This window comes from Drosophila nasuta, chromosome X (genome assembly GCF_023558535.2).
Source record: "Drosophila nasuta strain 15112-1781.00 chromosome X, ASM2355853v1, whole genome shotgun sequence".
NCBI lineage: Eukaryota > Metazoa > Arthropoda > Insecta > Diptera > Drosophilidae > Drosophila > Drosophila nasuta.
The window spans coordinates 27839336-27862165 of NC_083459.1; the positions used below are offsets into that span (position 1 = coordinate 27839336).

The following is a 22830-nucleotide window of genomic DNA, read 5'->3' on the forward strand; positions in this document are numbered from 1 at the left end:
GGGGGCGGAAGTGGGCGTGGCAAAAATTTGAAACAAACTTGATCTGCGTGCAAATATAACAAATTCTGTCGAAAAAAATTTATAGCTCTATCTCTCGTAGTCTCTGAGATCTAGGTGTTCATACGGACAGACGGACAGACACACATACGGACAGACGGACATGGCTAGATCGTCTCGGCTGTTGACGCTGATCAAGAATATATACACTTTATAGGGTCGGAGATGCCTCCTTCTACCTGTTACATACATTTCCTGTCGGCACAAAGTTATAATACCCTTCTATCCTATGGGTAGCGGGTATTAAAAGTAAAATAAATTTTGGTACAGACAATAATAACTATAATCTTTATGATTCCTGAGAATTTGATCGGATACAAATTGTAGAAGATATCAAAGAACAACTTTTGTATGTCAAATTACGCCTAATGCAATCGGGTCTTAGCTGCTTTGGCATATAATTTGGTATATTTTGACCACTATGGTATATTTTCAATGTAGTAATCTATATACCAAATATGGCCCCTTCGGTATATTTTAGAATTTTAGCTGTATATTATTTGCAATATTTTAAGAATAGTCCTGCAGTGTGTTGGTTTTATATCTCACAATTAAACACACTCAACAGTAGATTTCTTACTTGTTTTATATATTGTTTTACATTTCCCTCTCTGCCATTTATTTTAAATTGAATTAAAATGTTAAAAAATTAATTCTTTGAAATTAATACATTGAAATGATATAAAAATAAATAAAAAAAATAAAAAATAAAAAAAATAAATAAAAATAAAACAATAATAAAAAATCTAACAGTGTTTTTATTTTAATTTTAATATTAAATAACCTGTTTTTTTTCAATATAATAATAATCAGTATTAGTGAATTTCAATATAGAATTCGAAATAAAATCAACTTGTAATTTGAATAGTTGTTGCTTTTATTTGTAGTAGAAAATTATAAAACAAAAAAATAAATAAATTTAATTCTGTAGCATTTTAATTCCATTTAATTTTGAATTTACATTTACGAACTTTACATCATCTTCAAGTCAGAAGTGACAAACATGTATCCACATGCGCTCGCCACTGTGTCGCATCATTTTTCTCGCTGTGTATTTCAGCGTAGCTTCGAGGCGGGTGTGTGTTGGTCAGGGGGGCTGGGCAGATAGGCAGATAGTCGGATAGTCAGATAGTCAGGGGAGTGTCTTGGATAATGTCATATGCATACGCGTGTGTGCAGGTATTTGCCAGCGATTTGTGACGCCGACAACGGAGACGCGACGTTGACTTCAGTTGAAAATCATTAATGTACTCGTCGTAGATATCTAAATGTGGTATGAGCAGGTGCCAGAGGGCGTGTATATGCAACTGCAACAGTCTCTATGTGTGTGTGTGTGTGTGTGCGAGTGTGTGTCTGAAAATTGCTCTGGGAGACCAAAAATTTGAATCGTCCCCAGCATTGTTATGCAAATGATGTCGCTTGACACGCAAACGCCACCACGTCGACATTGCCGACATGGTCGACACCGTCACCATCCCCCTCCCTTCCTCTCACTACCTCTTCCTCTCCCATCCCCCTCTCCCACAACGTCGTCATCGTTGTCGCGAACAGATCTCTTTGTTGTTTCCACCTCAGGCGATTGCATATACTCATATTATGCGATCCACTCTACACACACACACATACAGACTCACACACACAGACTCACACATTTTGCACTCTTTTCTCTTGCTCTCCACCCGCTACTCTCCACTCTACACTCGAGGTTGTCTTCAGAGTGGCCAGTTGAAGCTCACACAAAGTCGCAACACAAATGTCAACACACAGACACACTCACACACACACACACACACACACACGCACACTCACACACAGAGAGCGAGAGTCAAAAAGCAAAGTGGATCAACAAGAGTCAAGATGACCACAGCTAACTTGATGGGTCACTGATTCCCAGACTTAAGACGCGACACTCGTGAGATACGCATCAAATGAATATGGGAAATATGCATATTTCCTAAGATATTTATCTAGCGACATGTGAATATATAATGTAGTAAACATGGTAAATAAAACATACATTTTATGTTGCACAAATGCTAACAGTAAATATTATAATACGCTATACATTTTTATAAATAACAAAGACAAATTTGGAAAAAATTTATAATACAAATTAAAAGTATTACATTTCTTTATTAATCTTCTGCATTCAAAAATGATCTCAGACCCGATTTTATATTATTTTCCGATTTTATATAATAAAAGACAAATTAAAAAAAAAAAACAAAATACAAATAAAATTGAATATGGTTTTATAAAGTGCAAGCTTTTGCATGTCAAGTGTTTTTTTTTTCTAATTTTAGATTTTTTCTTTATTTTTTACCATTAAGCAATAAGAAAAAAATATTTTCCTTACAGAAAATATAGTTTGACTTTATAATTTGAATGTTATACATTTATATAAATAAAAAAATATATTTAAAAAAAATAAACAATAATGGAATAAGGCTTTATAAATTATTTATTTTTCTTTCATTAAACTTTTGCATCGAAAAATGATTTTCAACCGTGTTTTTATTATTATTTGCCAATACGATTTATGAGTCTAGAGCGACGATTTTTCGAACATACAATAATCACTTAAGTATTAAAGAATCCTCAAGATTTGGTTGCTATCAGATAAAAAATGTAGAAGTTTAAGAAATACATTTTATGGGAAAAAACAATCTGGTATATTTTGCACTCAGTGGTATATTTTGAATGTAGTACACTATCAATATACCAAATATAGCCTTTGGTATATTTATAGTATTTTTGTGGTATATTATTTTGGTATATTTCACAATTAATACCGGGTATCTCAAAGTCGAAGCTTTCTTACTTGTTTATATTATTTGTGAATTTTTCGTTTTTTTTTGTTGATTAATTGTGAGTGGTAAGTAAAGAATTATCAATTCAATGTATATAATTATTATTTTAAATATAACTTTAAATGAATTTTCCTTATAAAAAGGTACGAAGTCTTTCCTTTTCTTAAAAAAAAAGTTAGAATTCCAATAGCGCACATATTCATAAGGAACCGATGGCAATCATTATTATGTGAGAAACTGAAACAAAAGTTCAACTAAAAGTCAAGTTGTGATAGAAGAGGAGGGGAGAAAGAAAAGAAGAGGAGAGGAGAGGGATGACACCTGGACCCAGCAGCTGCTGGTGATCTATTTCATTTGATCTTGAAAGCTGCGTGATGCAGTGTCACGTGAGTTGCAGTTGCAACTAGCAAGTGGCAAGGAGACTTCTATTGCCACCATCAGACAGGGGAGTGAGGGGGAGAGGGACAAACAAGAGGCTGTAATTAGCGAAGCGGGTCTTAGCCATTGCATGACATTTGGCTTTGACCACACGACGATGAATGATGCCAAATTAACCGACACTAAACAACGAGTTGGCCTGCAATCGACATGACTCTCCATGACCATGGCTAGAAGAAGAAGAAGCAGCAGCAGTTGCAGTTGCAGTTGCACGCTGTAAAGTTGCAAGCTGGGGAGGAGCAGTGGAAGGCGGGGGGGACACACACAACATTGCCTTGCGATATGATGGGCTGGGACCTCCTGCTCTGCTCTCTGACCAAGCTTAGCTTGTGAGCTGCACTTCTTCTGGAGCTGCGTGTTCGTTAAGATGTGCCCACAGATAACACAGAGGCGGCAACAATTTTTTTTTTCCGAATTGTAAACAATTTGCGCTGCACTCTAGCGAGTATTCGAGTATTCGACCAGTTTAATGGGAAAACTCTGCTCAACTCTCGAAACTCTTTGAAGCCACATGACCAGGCACAATGTGTGAATTGAACTCAGCATGCGGCACAAAATGCGCTGCAGCAGATCTTTCAGATTCGTTAATTAAACTAAAGAAAAATCCAATACACCAACAACAAATATCTTGAAACTGTCATGAGATCCCAAAAACACAACACAACAAAAAAATTACGACAACCATGCAAAATCTCTCCACTCACAGCAGGTGTTTTGCTCACCCACCGAAAAAATGCCTCGATCATCGATCGATCAATTGCATTAAAGTCAAGTCTAATTTTTAACGACTGCAACATTTCTATAAAATACAAATTTTATTGTAATTACTTCCCTGTGAGCTTTCTCTCAATGATTAAGCGCATTACTGTAAGCTTTTTTTATTTAAGAACTGCATACGCTTAAGTTCTCTTTCTAATTAAGAGAAAAACACACCGAAAGCTTAAATTACTTACGAGTCGATGACAAAGAGAAAGCTTAGACAAATTGCCGAAGCTGCGATCCTACAAAGCCGAACATGTGTTTGTCTATTCACGCTTCGTGCAAGCTTCGTGGCCAACCCGAAAAAACGATTGACACATTGCAAAGCACGCACACATACATATATCTAAGCTTGTATGTTTGCATACAAATATAATATATTTGTAGCTACTCACCTTCACATATTTAGACAGCAGCAACGCAATGCAATATTTAACTTGCATTCTTATACTGTGACACTTATAATCACAAAAAAAAAACACAAACACATTCACAAATTTATAAGATAATATTTTACTTGCATTCTTATACTTTGACTCTTGCTCACATTCACAAATTTATAAGACTGTACACACTCACACTTACATATAATCACACAAAAAAAAATACAAAAAAAACACATGCATTTACATTTTAGGCTAGCTAAGTAAAAAAGGAATCACTAACACCAACGCACAACACACGAAAAATGTGAAGGAGAATCGCAAAATGACGCCACGCCACTTTTTCACTCACTTTTTTTTTCCAGGTTCCGCAGACGACAAATTAACAAAATGCACTTCATACTCATAAATATTTCACACTATATACTTTTCGATATTGAATTATGATTAACGATTTCGCGAAGCTCAATTATTAATTAATAATTAGCGTATTGATATGCAAATGCTTCGAGATTTGCACATTTGCATTTGCACTCTGCGCTCGTCTGTCACATACTGACATTTGTGGGACATTAATTTTTCCCTCTGCAAGGAGCTTCAAAAAGGGAACAAATGCTCCAAGTTGGACAATTATGTCAAAAATGTCCCTTAATGAGGAGCAGCAAAGCAACATGCAAGTGTGAGTGGAAGCGAGTGCACGCTAGTTGAATGTCACAGCAAACGTTTGCTGATCGTGTCTAACACATTCACAGCCACACACACGCATTATTGTAGATGATTGTCAGTGTGTGAGCAAAGGATTTTTAGCAGTTCGCTTTTTGTTGTTGTCGGCTTTGACTTTATGTTGTTGTTGATGACATGTAAAAAGGAAAGGGTGAGAGAAATAACGGATTAAGAGTGTGAGTGAGTGAGTTAATATAGTAACTATGTATTTGTGTAGATTTTGTGATGATTACAGTTCGGTTTATGGCTTTCGATGCATAAAGTTTGCATTTTTCGCTCTCTTTCTGTCTCTCCCTCTGCTTTCTTGCACCCTTTTTAATAGAACTAATCCCCTCGCTCTCTTTCTAACAGCTGTAATAGAAATTGCCCTCACGGTCATACAGGTGCACGAAGTAAAGTGCTGTGTCGTTGGCGGTGCAGGTGGTACTACAGCATCGAATGACAACAACAACGGCAATCATGATCATCGTGATGTGCTTTGTGCTCATAATGAAGTTTCGAATGCAGCTTGCGTGCATTTTGTTCGCTGCCTTTTGCTTTTGCTTTGGCTTTTCGCAGCAGTAGCCTCAGCGTAATAAGCACACACACACACACATTCACACACATACACGTAGACACACTTTGCCATATTGCATCCATTGGCATCATAATCAAAGGCCGTCATCATAGACAACGTCAGGTTCTTTACTGCGCAGCGCAGCAAAGTTCCTTGAGGCGGTTCCTTGGCTCCTCAGCTGCAGCTGAAGTTCTCTGTTGTGGCTCTGTGGCCTCCTTGTGATCTGCCCCATTGACAACTGTCCAAGACCAGCAAAGAAAAAAACCAAGCACAACAACTCTTTGCAAACGACTCGACTTGCTCATACCCTGTGTGTATTGCAAATGGTACGACAGAGAAACAATTTAAAAACTTTCTTTTCTTTTTGATACAAATTTGAAGATAGCAATAAAGTTTTATAAATTGATTAACAATATAATTCATTCATAAAATTTCTGAAAAGGAACAATTAATTTCATTGAACAGTAAGATGATAATAATAAAGAACTGTTCTCATAGATAAACAATTTCTGAAAGGGAACAATTAAATTACTCTAAACAATAACATAATATGATGAAAAGGTAATAATTGAATATGATAACAATAAGAAAGTGTCAAGATTGTTACCTCTCCACTTACATATAATAAATAAAAAAATGAAAAATTTTAGGAATTTTGTATAGTTCTTATAACTTGATTTCTGAATACCAAATACATTTAAATGAAGTAGTAAAAAAAGTAATATATCTGTACATATGTGTGGTTATAGGAAGTAAATAATAATTAAACTATACATAAACAGCATTTATATTGAAATAAATATACGTCTATATATAAGACATAATTACTGAAAAACAAAAATTACACTTAATATAATAGGAAAGAACTGTTTTTAACGTTATCTCTTCATTGACATTTAATAAATTAAAAAGAAAAATAAAAGAGGTGAAAATTTAAAAAAAAAATCAATAAAAAAATTAAATTTGCTATGGATAAATAGACTCGATATCTTAATATCAAACATATTTATAATAAAATTCATTTTAGAAATAAATATATCTGTACTTTTTTGTGAAAAAAAAATTAATAATCAAAATCTTTAATTCTAATGATTCAATTTTTTAATACGAAAATCATTTAAATGAAGGACTTGTTGTATAAAAAAAGAACAAAATTATTATAATAATCAAAATATACATTAACGACATTGTGCTTATATAAAATATAAATCATTATAAGATGTACATTATACAAAATTAAAATACAATAAAAATGTGTTTATATAAATGATTATAAGATGCAAATTTCTGATATTTAGCATCGATTAAGCATGCTCCTTTTGATTTATGCTACAGGGTATGCGATCGGGGGCGAACAAACCGAGTTCTTCTTTTGGCCTGTTCTTTACTGTGCTGTGCTGTGGTGATCTTGGCCCTGGTTCAGAGTCCAGAGCCAAGACAATTGGAGGACGGTGGTGAGCTGATCGCACTGGGGCTGGGAAATTACATGTCTTCGTATCTAAACGCACATTAACCATCGCATTCCCCAACCCAAAGGAGGAGGATGGAGGATGGTGGAGGGAGCAGTGAGGGGGAAGCAGGACACTGTGGGTTACCCTTTTTGTTGTTGTTGCTGTTGCTGGGCATTTTCCTGCCTTTCTCGTTGCTTACATTTCTTATTTAATTTCGATCGATCACTTAAAAAAAGAGTACGAATAATGAAAAATTGCAGCCAAGTTGCCTCAGGGCCAAAGAACTTGAGATAACACAAAGAGAGAGAGAGAGAGAGAGGAAGAACTTGAAGGAAATGAACAAAGGGAATGGAAATGGAAAGAAGAAGCTGCAGCGAGTGAGAGAGAGAGAGAGAGAGAGACATAATGTGAGAGCCAAAGAGCAGCTTAGAGATTACTTTTGGATTTGTGACGCTCATGCGTAGCTCTTGAACTCTATGGACACAATCTCATTTGCTCCACATGCATGTGGAAATCAATTAAGTTCAGTTCTCACGATCTCAAAACGAATGCGAATCAAACACACTCATATTCAATGTGAATATAATTAGCTAATATGTTGTTCACACATCGAGAAATTTGCATTTGCATTTGCAGACAGTTCGATAACACCTTTACCTTTGACATGACATGAAACCCGCTTTATTCACTCTCCACTCTGATCGAGGCTGGGCAGCTGCAGCACAAAATGCTATCGCGGGTCAATCAACAGGAATAGGACGCGGCCCCAAAACCAAAACCAAAACTAAAACCAAACCCTCAGAAACTATCCAAATGAGCTAAAGTTAAAGTTAAAGTTGAAGTTGAAGTTGCGTATTGTTTATTGTTGTTGATGCTCCTGCTGTATACCCTGTACAACATTTTTGGGCGAGTCGTTGCGACTGACAAGACTTGGTGACCAAGTAAAACATACGTTATAAAAATAATATGTATCAAAGTTGGATGCTTAAAGTTCTCAAAAAAAAAAAAAAACTGAATTACAAAAGAAAAGATCCACATTTTGTTTATTGAGATACATGTTCAAATTCATTAATAACAAAACTTTTTCATCTATTTTGAATTGAAGAAGGAACATTTTTCGCTTTTACTCAAGTAAAACATACGCTATAAAAATAATATGCATCGAAGTTCGATTTTTTAAAGTTCTTAAAAATAAACTGATTTAGAACTTTAGTGGAAAAGAAAAGTTCTAAGTATTGCTTTTTGAAATATTTATCTTGTTTTTAAAATCATTAACAACACAACTATTAAATCTATCTTGAATATAAAATAATGGCAATAATCAAGAACAAGATTCGATTTTCGAAATTTGAAATACAACGCTCCTAAAAATAAACTGTGGTTCATATTAATCATCTTATTAAAATAATTTATAACCAAAACTTTTAAATCTATCTTGAATTGAAGTAGAAATATATCTCTATACTCGTAGTAAAAAAAAAAACAGAATATTACAGCGTTTCTCAATCTGAAAACATTATAAAATAATTCATTTTTTTTTAGACAAAACTCTTATAAAAATTAATGTAATTTAATGCTGGGGAAGCAAAGAACTTACCGCAAAAAAAACATAGTATTTTATATTATTTCTTATATTATTATTATTATATCATATATTATTTATTTTAAATTATAGCATAAATACGTAATAAATATAAGAAAAGAATAGTATATCACATTATGTATTATTTCTTATATTTCTTCTTCATCTTCTACTTGATTTCAGATTTTTTAGATCATAAAAAGAGCAATCTTGAAATTAAATTTTTAAGGTAAAACAATTTTAGATAAAATTTCTTATGCATTTTACGATTAAAATTGTGATTCAATATTGTTTTATTCCAGACTGAAAAGAACATCGCAAATCTTGAGTAAAATACTTTTCAATTTTTTTTGTTGCTAAGCGAATTACAGGGTATCCCAGTCATTGTTCATCAGTTTACAGCGTATCTGTGTGGTCGAGCAGACTCCACTGTGGCAATGTTGCAGCACACTTAGTGGCTTTTGCATTGCAGCTGATGACTCGAGGCATTTCGTATTTCCGACCCCGACAAAACCCCGATACAATCTTCCCACAGCCAAAAGAGAGGGAGCGAGAGAGAGAGAGAGCGATGCGAAGGGAAGAAGAAGAGCGAAGAAACGACGTTTTGCTGTTTTTGACGTCAAAACTAAATCACATTGACTTTGCTTCCCGATCGATCTGCACAGCAAAAGCAACAACAACAACAACAACAAACGGGATTGTTTCGTCCGTCTCTCCGTCTGTCCTTCTCTCCTGCTGTCCGTCTGTCCGCCACTAATCGCCGCATGTCAGGTGTCTGAGCCGAGGCGCAGTCAAGTGTCTACTTCAACCACACAAACAGCAAAAAGCGGGCGACAAATGACAAATCCCTGACCTTTTTTTTTCTGTGTTTCTTTTCGTTCTTTTCGGGGGTGTTTACGCGCTTCAAGAGCGAAGCACTTGATCCAGCCAAATGTTTGGCTTCACACACACACACAAAGGGGCTTAAATCATACTTCATGACATTCTTCTTCTTTTTCAACTCGAACAGAGAAAATTTCACAATTTCATTGTTTTGCCAGCCACATTGGCGCATCCTTTTGTTTTCTCCTCCTCCTCCTTCGCTCTCGCGTTCTGTTTGCCTTCGTCCTCGCCTTCTCACATTGTACCTAGGTGACATCGCTGAAAAAAAAACAACACACACAAAAAAAGGAAGAAAAAAAATATGTAGTAGAAAAACAAAAAAACCACACAAATAATTCTTGCTCCGCGATCTCTTTCGAATTGTTGTTTTTGGTTTTTATTTTACGAATTATTTTTCCTCTTTCGTTGTTGTTGTTTTGTGTTTTGCTTTTTTTTCTCTCTGTTTGGCTTTTCGAGTTTTATCTAAGCGCAGAGTCGTCGTCGTCGTCCCACTTGAGCCGTGAGCACTCGTAATTTGAGAGCGTTAAGTTTGTCAGCAATTGGCAAATTTACGAGTATGTTGATTGAGAACTTTGATAGCCAACTCACTCGCACACTCGCACACTCGCTCACACATAGCCCACTAAATGCGCTTTTCCCAATGCGCACAGTGGGATAGTATTGATTTGTTACGCTTCGATTATTTCTGAGTGAGTTTTTAGTAATTTTATTTCAGTTTCTTGTATTATAAAATGAAGCAACTGAAATTTGTTTATTATTTTATTGTATTTTAATTTATTAACTCGAAAATGTGTTTATTTCAACTTATATAATTATAAGAAATTTTTAAATATCTTAAAAAATATTTTAAATTTTGTTTCCTTTAATCAAATACTCTCATCCGATTTGAATTTGAAAGTTTCTTGACTTTTATATGCTCTATATGCTAATAAAACTCTTTTCTCAAGTAATTATGTCCTTCTAAGAAAAGTCTTGCCTGAAAAATATCAAAATTTATCTGAAAACGCTATAAAAAAAAAAGAAATAAGTGTGCAGTAAAAGGGTTTCATAGGATATTATAAATTATGTATTTTAATATATACATAAATGCAAAAAAAAAACAATTAATAATAATAATAAAAACAAATAAAATATTTTTTATTTATACCTCTACAAATTCAAATAATATACATACATGTATTTATTCAAATGTTTAGTTATTTCAAATACGAAATTTATCATATGGGTAATTTTCAGAAGAGGCTATAAAGAATATTAGAAAATATATATCAAATTGTTATATGGGTAATTCTCTGGCGGAATATGTTTAAAAAAAAACATATATCAAAATATTGTTTGATTTTGAGTAAAGATGAATCTTATAGCTCTTGATTAGCACTTAAATTAGAGCTAAGAATGATTTTGGAATTATTTTGCTGTTTTAAGATAATTGAAACAACAAAGTCGTACGTAAACCAAAAAATTAACGAATTTATATATTTTATCGCTTAACAGAAAAAGTTTCAACAGTCAATCTTAGCTCTAAATATAAACCAGAGCTATAAGAATAACATTTATTTATTTTTAAAATTAAGTCAGTTGATGTTTTTTCGACTACACAATTCCGTCCGAGAATTAAGCATAGAACAATTGATATACATATTTCGAAATTTAAAATATATTTTCTAACATTCTTTATAGCCTCTTCACAGACACTGTGAACCACTGTGCAGTGTGTAGTGGGCATGGTACATCAATTAACATTAACTGAAGTGAAATTAATTGCCGAAGCATGGTCACTCTAATTGTGGTTAATGTGGAACCGATAGCGATACGCATACCACACACACACACACACACTTACACACACATATACACAGCGACAGCAAGAGGGAGAGACAATGGACAATGGGCAATTTGTGATGTGCGATTAAACGATTATCAGATGCGCATAGTTTCCACTGTGGTTGGGCTTCATTAGCGGTCCGTACAATAAAGACAAGAAGGAAGGGCAAAGGAGTCGCGTCAGCTGACGAGGACGATGGACGAGGACATTCACCATGTGGTCGAGTCCAGTTGGCGTGACCTTAACGACACAATCACCAACTGTTGACCACAATGAGCGATGAGGCTCGACACAACGACACTACACAACGGGAGGTCGTCGAACGAAACATAAGTTATTAAATTGTTGCACAAGAATATAGTATAATATTAAAGCATATTATTTTGAAATAATGTATAGAATAAGTCATTAAAATATAGTAACAGTAAAGTGCAGTAAAATATGAAAACATAACATAATTACTGCCAAAATAGAAGAGAGGAGGTCGTAGAGCGACACTACATTATGCATATTTCTATATTTTTCGTTCATAGCTCAGTTAGTGGAGCTGTCAAGACGACCTTCCAGCTACGACCCTCTAAAAAGGACGACCCATAAAACACTACTTAGCGGCACATCACAGAATGAACGCATTGATGATTCTTGCCTGCAATCTAAAGCGTTCTCTGTATGGTTTATTTTTTTTTTTAATATTTGTCTGTATACATTACGGCTACATTAGCTAGTAAAGACACGACCCTCCGGTCGCTAGTATAAGATACTACGCAATACATTGGTGATATTAGATTGCAATCAAAAGCGTTTTCTGTTTAATAGCTCTTCTCTGAGATATTTGCCTATTTACATTACGGCCTTGCCTTAGTAAAGACACGACCTTCCAGTCCCTACACTACCATAATATAATATCATGATACTTATATGTTTGATACAGGACAAAATGATGATACAACACTGTAACATAACATAAGGAGCCTTACAACCTTCCAGCTACTACCCTCCAAAAAAGATGACCCTCCAACATCGACCCATAGAACACTACACTACGATATTATAGCCCTCTTCTAATATATTTGCCAATCTACATTAAGGCCTTACCTTAGTAGAGACACGACCTTCCAGTCCCTACACTACCTTAATATAATAGTATAATACTTATATTTTTGATACTGGACAAAATGATGATACTCGTACAACACTATAACATAACATAAGGAGCCTTACAGCCTTCCAGCTACTACCCTCCAAAAGAGACGACCCTCCACTGCGACCCTCCGACAGCAGCGTAGCTATTGTATGCAATATTTGTCATGGTCATTATGAGTTATAAACGATATTTTGATCCCTAATCACTTGGTCAAGACAGCGAGGCAGGCGTGTAGAAAAGAAAGAGTGAGAGAGAGCGAGAGGGAAAGAGAGTGAGAGGGAGCGATACTAAGAGCAGCGTGCGGTAGAGACACATTCACAAGCTGTCAACGCATTCGTTTCACGTGTTACCCAAATGTCTCTTTGCGGCTTCGTCGTCGTCCTGCCCCTTGGCTGCATGAAGAAGAAGAAGAAGACGACCCCGAAGCGACAGTAGGACACAATTTTGTGTGTGCGGCGGTGGAATTAAAAAGGAACAATCGTTGCAGCAAGGGCAATTATAGATTATCACCTTCTCTTGTCCATCTCTTTCTCTATCTCTCCGACTTGGTTTCGACACCCGCACCTTGTGTGCGAGCATCGTCGAGACAACACAGAAAAAAAGAACCATAAAAATGACACCACATTGTTTTATCTTTATCGCATAATTGCGGTCAATTCCCTCCGAGTTTTTCTGTGTTGTCTCGAGTTTGAGTTTGAGTCTCGACTTTTGGTTATTTGGCCCTCTGCCTTGGCCCCGCGTCTCTTGGCCTGGCTTTCTTTTGGCCCTCGCCATGATTTCAATACAGTTCAACTTCAGCTTCGGTTTCTGTTTCTGTTTCTGTTGCTGCTTCGGCATTTGCCTTTGATCATTTGCCATGGCCACAGCAAACGGCAACAACAACACTAGCTACACACATTCACCAAACGATTTCCCCTTCCCCTCCCCACCGTCACCATTTACTTCCCCTCCTCCTTCCGCTCCATTATTATTATTATTAGTATTTTTTTTTTATTTTCTTTGTGGAGGGGCGACACATTTATCTTCTTGTCACACGGCCAAAATAATATCATGAAAATTATCCACAAATTGTCTTTTTCTATAATTTTGAATTTAAACAACAGCAGCTGCTCGATTTCCAATCAAATATTTGCGACTATTTTATTGCTTAATAATTATTTGAAATTAACATTATATAATGACTATGTAGAATACAAATTTGCCACTTTTATTATATTTGAATTATTATAATCAACAAGACATACTTGTAGTTAGGAGTAAGATTATTTTCCAAATGAAAGAACATTTTACATTCAAAGAAATTATGAGTTCAATTCAATTAAATTTTGAATTTGAAGTATGTAATAGAATTTAGAATAATAGAATATAGAATTTTAGTTAATATTATGTTAAATAAACTTGAAGTACTAAGAAAAAAAATATAATAAAACAACATAATTCTATCAAATGAAATTGGAATTTAAAGTAATAATATTTACATAACGCTCACCTACATTTCTTATAGTTTGATATAAAATAAAACAAACTGATTAGATAATAATACAAAGGAAATTTTAAGTGAATAAATTGAATTATAATAAAAGAGCAAATTTTAAGTTGATATACATATGTAATTGTTGTTTCCTTAAGAGAATTTTATTTAGTTCAATATAATATAAAAGTAATATAATAATAATAATAAACAAAATTTCCGCTACCCATTTTGAATAAGACCAAACAGTGCGTTATTATTCTTTAGATATACTAAAGTAGTATACCAAAAATACTAAAAATATACCGAATAATATATATTGGTACTATATTTAAAATGTACCATAAAGTTCCAAAATATACCATCAATATACTAAATTAATATACCAAAAAAATACTAAAAATATACCAAATGCTATATATAGTTTTATATATTGATAGAACTATAAAATAAATGGTATACATATACCATCAATATACTAAAATGATACACCAAAAATACTGAAAATATACCAAATGCTATATGTATGTAGTATTATATGTTGATAAAACTACATACTATATTTACAACTATATTTAGAGTATATGGAGTAAAAACAAAGCTATATCATCTCGGCTGTTGACGCTGATCAGGAATATACAATATATAGTTTATAGGGATCAGAGATGCCTCCTTCTGCCTCTTACATTAATTTCCACAGTAGTTTAATATTATACAAATTGTATAATAAAAAATAATAAGAAAACAAATTGATAATGGTAAATTTTCATTGGACATAACTCATTTTAATAAGAAAGTTAACTAGATGAGTTTCATTAAGTACCTTTAACATTTTTTATTCTTTCTATTATTAATAACTTTGGGAATTGCCAGATTCATTGAGATATTAAAATGTTTCATGCTTTTTATATGATTTTATCATATTAAGCTGTTGAAGGAATTTGTTAGAGATTAAAGTTAAATGCTATAAAAATTGAATTCAATCATCAATTATTTTAATTGCTAATTTGCAGTAAATTTATTGTGACGCAATTTGTTGCGCGAAACTTTCAATTTAGCGGCTTCTTCTCTTGTTATTGTTGTTGTTGTTGTTGCTTTGTATTCTTTTTTTGTTCATTTGAATTTGCTCGCACACACAAAAATAAAGCTCAAGTGCAATAATCATGTTGTGAACCGGTTTGTGGCATCCTTGGCCAACACACACACAAACACAAACACACACATATGCAGAGTGCTCGCTAAAGTTGTGTGTGTGTGTGTGTGTGTGTCGGGATTGGACTTGACGACCTTCAGATTGGCTCACAAAAGACCGCAACGCTCCCACACTCATTGTACTGTCCCCCTCACCCCCTCTCCATCACTCACCCTTCCACACTTCTTGCTACGCTATATTCGCAAGTGCTTTTGGCGCTATCAACAACATAATGAAGATAGAAACACAACAACAAGCACATCAACAAAACACATACACACACACATTCAATACACTCATAATTAATATGCATGCATTATCCTTTTGCTTAATATGTTAGTTTGCGTGCTCTTCATTTTTCTTTTTGGCAAATTTTAATTGTGTTGTGACGTTTCCAACAATTGTCGCATTTTAGTTACGCTGCTTCTCTCATTCTTCTTCTTCTTCGCTCACTCCCACTCGCACTCGCACTCTCACTCTCACCGCTGCCATGCATAATACGACAACATACACACACACACTGCTTACCCCGCTCTCCGTGCTCGCACACACTGCTTTGCCGACAGTGTGAGAGCGCACAACCCAATATGCACACAAACACAAACACATACATATATAGTATATAGCTGAAGCATGCATGTGTTTTGCTTGCTCGCTCTCGCCTGCTTGTGCTTAGCTGTGTGGTGGGCCCCTGTCGTCTCTGACCGTCTCGCTCGCACACTTAGAGCCATGCGCGGCCATCCGCGTGGCTTTGACCAATGCTGTCTTTTTTCCGTGCGACGCTTTTTCGAGGGTCAACCGACGCCGACGACAACGACGATGTTGGGAGAGAGGCGGCGACGAAGCAGCCGAATGACGATGTGCGCGACACATTTCACAGTGTCACACACACATTGTGTGAGTGAGAGGGAGTTAGGTGACTCTGTGACTCTGACTCTGACTGTGATTGTGACTGCGACTGCGGCGTCGACTGCAACAGCGACAGCGACCGCGACATTACCGCACTTCGGCACTCATCATGGGGGCTTCGTTGGCTCCATTGGCTGTCGTCGTTGTTGTTGTCGTTGTTGTGCGTGTGAGAAAAGGAGCACAGTATGGCACACACACACACATGCATTTGCTTAAGCAGACTAGATTTAAGCAGCTGCGAGAGTGAGGGAAGCGCAAGTAAGGCGACACGTGCACACATACATACATACATACATACATACATATATACTCTGCTTATATACACAACACACATACATACGTCGTATTTACAGCTATTTAGGATTTCATGTGATTGCATTTCTTGGACATTTCAGTTTGTTGCATTAATTGCCGCTTCATCAACATCAAACATAACCTCATTTTGCATTCAATTTTCAACGCCCACAACTTTGAGGTTAGTTCCAACGAATTTTGAGGTTAGATTTGCCAATTACAATTAACAATTCGAAATATTTTAATGTACTTTTAAAGCAAACTAAATATAAAATGCATAAATTTGAAATTTCTGGAGATTTTCAAATGTTTTATATTGAAAATTTTTACTATTTTTATATTCTGATATAAATATCAATCAAAATCAATAGATTGTTATATATTTCGCTTTATTTTTATAAAATGAAATATATATCAATAAAAATCAAAAGATTTTTAAACATTTTCGATATAAAAAATGTAAAAATCGCGCGAAATTTTCATAATAAAAAGAAGAAATTTTCAACATAACAAAAATTGATTTTCAATACAAATGTGATTCAACCAATTGTAACATCAAAAATATTACTTTTAATATAAAGTGAACATTTTGGTATTCATATTCAAGCTAAATTTTACTCAAATTTTGCTAATTTAAACTCAATTGTTAGACAAATATTTGATTTGTTGATTTAATTAGTAAAAGTGCATTATAAGCAATTTTAAAATTATATTTAGATGAATATTAAGTTCAGATTTAATTAAATTGTATTTAAAAAATGAGAAATTCAAAATTTAAATAAAAAAAAAATGATATTTTTATATAACTTTGTAAACAATTTTAAGCTCAATATTTCTAAATTGCCAATAATACTTAAAAAACAGTCAAAAAAAAGTTCACTCTACAAAATATTTGATAATTATATGAAATAGAAGTTCATAATCAAACACAAAAATAGATGAGAATTAAATCACTTAAAAACGAAAACTTTAAAATTTACCTTTTAAAAACGATGTGCAAAATATTTAAGGAATTAATTAACTTGTATTTACAAAATAATATTGAAAACTCAATATTTTTAAATTGTAAAATATATTTAAAAAAAAAAAAGAGTTGGTGAAACAAAATTGAATCGAATTTCTCTTCAATCACTTGACAAAAAAAATGTTTATGATTTAGTTTTCATCCAACTACATTTCTTTCTTATTTATTTTAAATACTTAGATATAAATGAAATGAACTCTAACTTATTTCTAAAGCACTTTCCACTTCCACTTTTTATAAATGATTTTAGTACAATTTAATTTTTATATTTATATATATTGATAATTTGAAGCTTTTGCATCTCTTCGCATTCAATTTTCAAAATGATTTTATCACTAAAAAACAAGTCTTCATTTTAATATATATAAAAATAATAATTGTTTCGCTTTCAAAATGATTTAAGCACTAAAGAAAAACGAGACTTTATTTTGAAAATTAATATAAATAATGTTAAATTTAGTTAAGTTTATAAATACTGAATAATGCCGACGGAAAAATGGATTTTCAAATCACAATCACACAAAAAAAAAAAAAAAACATTTTCCACACATTGAATTTTCTTCGTTTTCATTTTTTTGATGCGATGCAATTGAAACGATTTTGAACAAATGTTGTGTGAGGCATTTTCGTTGAGGAGAGGAAAGAGGAAGGGTGAAGCGATGGGGTGGGGAGGGGGAGGGAAGATGCTGTGTGTGTGTGTGTGTGTGTGTGTTTAAATGGGATCAGATTTTGTGGCTAAGAAATCGCTTAAAGTGGTTTAATTAAATTTGATTATTGTGACTGCGTTGTGCACACACACACACACACACACATATGTACACTTACACACACACACACACACACACACATGTGTACACACATATATACATACATATGCGTTGATAAATGTGTATTTGGAGCACTTAAAGCTGGAGATGTCCAGCTAAAGATAGATAAAGACTCTCACACACAGCGTAGCAAAGAGAGAGAGAGAGAGAGAGAGAGAGAGAGGTAGAGCAAGAGGAGGAAGTGAAGTGAGGGGGGGAAACTGAATGGATTTGCTGCTTGTGCTCGTAATTAATTATTTCATTAGTGCACACTTGATTCGAGCCAAGCGCAGCCAACCCCTCCCTCCTCCCTCCCTCCCCTCTCCACCACTCCACACGCAACAAAAGCAACCAAAGGCTGCCAATCAGAATCGACAGCAGTCGGCCACAACGACACAGCCAAATGCGCTACACTAAGTTAACAGCAAATTAAATTCGAGATTAATATTGCAATTTATTTTCACAACTATTATTCCACTAAAAATAATAAATAAAATTCAATTTTAGTGTTTATTATTTATTTCATTGCAATTTAAATACTAATTATGATTTCAAATTAAAAAAAAATCATAAGCAAATTATTATTTTTTGCAAACTAAACTATTTTATTAAATTGAAAAATCACGTCTTGAGTTTCGACAAATAATAAAATCAAATTCAATCCAATTCCATTTTATTTTCCCATTTTTGCATTCATTTTATTTATCTAATTATTAATTTTTTTTTTTTTTTTTGGTATATGAATTCCAACTTTTTCTATTATGAGAATTCCAGTAAGAAATAATAAAATATTAGTAATAAATCAAATTCAATTAAATTCAGTTTTTATTATTTTCAATCTCATTTATTTATCTATTTTTTTTTTTTTTTTGTATAGGAATTCCAACTTTTTTAATTATAGGAATTTCAGTATGAAATAATAAAATATTAGTAAAAAGTCAAATTTAATTACATTCAGTTTCTATTATTTTCAATCTCAGTATATGTATAATATTTATTTATTTTCAATTGAATTTAAAAGAAAATAATTTTGTATTATTATTTGTACTTTAAGTCAATTTCCCACTGAATATCAACTAAATTGCATTTCAAGTGATCTAAGTGAAGATAATATTATTTTTATAAAATTGTAATATAACAAATTTATTATTTAGTTGTAAGAAATAATGAAATATTAGTAATAAATAAAATTCAATTCAATTCAATTCTATTGTTTTCCTAATTTTAATGTTAATTATTTATTCGTAAACTTTGATTATGATTTCAAATTAAATTACAAGCAATAAGTTTAGTATAGTTAATTTGATTTCAATTCAATTTCGTGCTGCACAAAAATTTAATTGCATTGAAAGTGATTTGTAATTAAATAAAATATCAAAAATAAACTAAATTCAATTGAATTCTGTTTTTGTTGTTTCTTTACAAATTGTATTAAAAGCAAATAGTTTTGTAAAATTATTTTGATTTTCATACAAATTGCATTTAGGTATTTTATTATATTAAAATACGACATTAATTCACTACAAATGCTATTTAAAAGTTAACGAGGATTAAATCAAATGAAAATATGCCTTAAATACGTATTTTTAATGTCGCTTAGTTGTATCATTAAGCTCGACAGTGTTTGCTGTAGCGTGCATTCGGCCGCACCACTTGAAGTGCGCTCAAAGAGAGTCGAAAAAAAAAGAGCGAGCGCATGAAACGGATTAAGAGAGCGCAAGTGAAGGCAAAAATTGAACTGCTTGCTCGCTGCTCTGCATGCTAGCACACTAGCATGTGTGTGTGTGTATGTGTGTGCGTTGTGTTTGTTGCTCATGGGCTGGGCGTGAGCGAGCAAGCGAGCGAGAGGGAGCAAGCAATACAATACGCACAGAAGCGAATGGACACTTGCGGCGCCAGGGTGTCAGTGTGTGTGTGTGTGTGTGTGTGTGTGTGTGTGTGTGTGTGTGTGTGTGTGTGTGTGTGTGTGTGTGGCCACCAGTGGCCGTTCAGTGAATGCTGAAGAGAGCGCATTATTGTTGTTGTTGTTTGTGTGTGCGTATTTATTTTGGCTTATGCTTGTCTTTGGCGTTTTTACTCCTCTCGGCGCACACACGAGGAGGCGAGCGCCCAAGCGCAGAGCAGCTGACAGCTGGCAGAGGCAGAGGCAGAGCAAACCGCGACGACGGCGACGACGACGCTTGTGATGTGATTTCAAATAGTAAAGTCGAGTTGCCGCTGCCGCATCGCCATCTCGCAGCAATCGCATCGCATCGCAATCGTAATCGTAATCGTCGTCGTCGTCTCCGTCGCCTCTCTTAGCGTACTCTACTCTACTCCGCTGCTGGCTGCGCTGCTGGCTGCGCTGCTTCGATCGTTCTGTCGTCGCCAAATATACGTTGTTGTCGTAGTTCTCGTCTCCGTCGCTAGCGTCGCCAGCGTCGCCAGCGTCGCCATCGTTGTCGCTGTGTTCGCTTTTGTTCTTGTCTCTGGGTTCTGTTTTTTCTGTTTTCCGTTTCTGTTTCTGTTTTGTTGTTGTTGCTGTTGCGCGCGCGCGTCTTTTTTTTTTTCTTGTTTGCCGTCGCTAAAACACACGAAAATAAATACGTACAAAAATAATATGACGAAAATCAACGCAAGAAATTTGAGCAAAATTCAGCATAAAAAAGCCTCAAAAATGTAAATAGAAATTTAAATTTTATTTAATTTTATAAAGTTTTTTTTTTGTATTTGACTGTGCAAAAAATTAAAAACTGCTATTTTATTGTTTTGTTTTTTTTTTTTTCTGAGTGTGTGTGTGTGTGTAAATGTACTAAAAATAAAATATAAAATGCAAAGCAAAAAACAAAAAAAAAACAATAAAAATTTAAAGGAAATGAAAACGTGAAGCTGTTTCAACTAGCGCCTGGACATGCACATAAGGCCACAACACCCCCACCCCCATCACCACCCCCCACCCACAACACACATACACTAACAGCAACACATACACACTGCTGTATATAAGCATAAAAAATGACTACGCTCAATTGTCGCCACTGGCTGAAACCTTGTAGGAGGTGGAGAAGGTGGAGAAAGAGGAGGAGGAGTAGAGGGCGTAGGAGTTGAAAGGGGTTGGGGGGGTCGCCTCTCTCGCTCGGCAGCAGAGGACAGTGCAGGACAGCACACACACACACATACACACACACAGAAGTACACACTGCTTGCTTGCATTCGCATTCCAATTGCCTTTTGCCTCGCTCTCTCACTCACACACACACACACATACAAGCGCAAGTGTCGCCCGTCGTTTGTCGCTTGTCGCTGCTGCTGCCGACGTCGTTGGTCTTCTGCTTGCGTCCTCTGGATTGGTTTCGACGATTCAATTGCGTTCGTTTTTTTATGCTACCCTCCCCCTCTCACTCTCTCGCTCACTCTGGCTCACTCACTTACTCGCTCTTTCGGTGTGTGTGTGTGTGTTTGTTCTCGATTCGATTGGATTACATAGCTGCTGCCTGCTGCTGTCGCCTTGAGCTTGTGTGTGTGGCCTGCGTACAATTTCCTTTTCTTTTTTTTTTTTCTGTGTTGCTGTCCCTCAGCATCTACTCGCCCCCACCTCCCCCATCCTTCTTTGTCTACTACTCTGCATACCTTGCGCACGACGACATTTCGTTTTTTCCCAGTTGCGCCCCTGCGTATATAAACTGTGTATGTGTATGTGTGTGTGTATTCTTTAATATTGTCGTCGAGTGTCATTGGTCGAAGGCAAACGCGCGCTGCGCTGCCGACGTCGCCGTCGCCGTCGCATATTGTCGCAAAACCTTCGTGTCTCCATACGTTCAGTTTTTTTTTTGTTGTTGTGTTTTTTTTCGCATTGCTTTTGCTTCGGTTTTTGCTGGCTGGCCTTTTATTAGAATCCCTGCGTGTGTAGAGAAGTGTGGTGGAGTGTTCAGCATTGACCAAGCTCGCAAGTGTAGACTACAGATTGGAGCGGAGAGTAGAAGAGAAAGAGAGTTAGTTTAAAGAGTGTGTGGTGTGGGAGAGGCAGGGGGGGTTGGTTTGGTCGCCAGCATTCGTCGTGTGGACTGGGGCGTGTGCACCCAAAGTAGCCGAATGAGTTTTTGATTGTGTGTGTCGTCGTCATCGTCATCGTCGTCGTTGTCGTCGTCGTTGTCGTTGTCGTTGTTGTCGTCATCGTCGTTTGTCGTCGTCGTCGTCGTCGTCGTCGATGTCGTTTGCCGTTGTCGTTTGCCGTTTGTCGTTTGTTGTTGTCGTTGTCGTTGTCGGCTGCGGGTGCGGGTGACTGTATGTGTGTGTGTGAGCGAGTGCAAAGTGCACAAAACTTTTGCCAAGCAAAAATGGCGACAACGACAGCAGCAGCAGCGACAGAAGCAGCGACAGCAGCATCGGCAGCGGCAAAAAACGTCGCCGCAACACAAAAATTTTTGTGTCGTGTGCGATTTTATAACCGTTTTTAAAAGCGGCGGCGTTGCTGCTTCTGCCTGTCGCACTAAAACGCGACGCGGACGGACAAATTGACAAAACTACAACAACAACAAGAATCAC

At 35.3% G+C, this 22830-nt stretch overlaps 3 protein-coding genes across 6 annotated transcripts in view; 2 read left to right on the forward strand and 1 right to left on the reverse strand.

The window, feature by feature from the left end:
• LOC132796175 (uncharacterized) overlaps positions 1 to 22830 on the reverse strand; it is a 332334-nt gene that overhangs the window by 156807 nt on the left and 152697 nt on the right. The gene's annotated exons all lie outside the window — the stretch shown is intronic.
• Positions 1 to 22830, forward strand: part of LOC132796178 (large ribosomal subunit protein eL30) — a 197800-nt gene that overhangs the window by 6755 nt on the left and 168215 nt on the right. The gene's annotated exons all lie outside the window — the stretch shown is intronic.
• LOC132795994 (uncharacterized) overlaps positions 20505 to 22830 on the forward strand; it is a 55340-nt gene continuing 53014 nt past the window's right edge. For 2 of the 4 annotated variants that reach the window (XM_060806987.1, XM_060806988.1), the window contains exon 1: positions 20505 to 20964. The gene's annotated coding sequence lies outside the window, so the exon portion shown is untranslated. The remainder of the gene's footprint in view (positions 20965 to 22830) is intronic. The other 2 variants (XM_060806989.1, XM_060806990.1) reach the window with 2 other exon arrangements.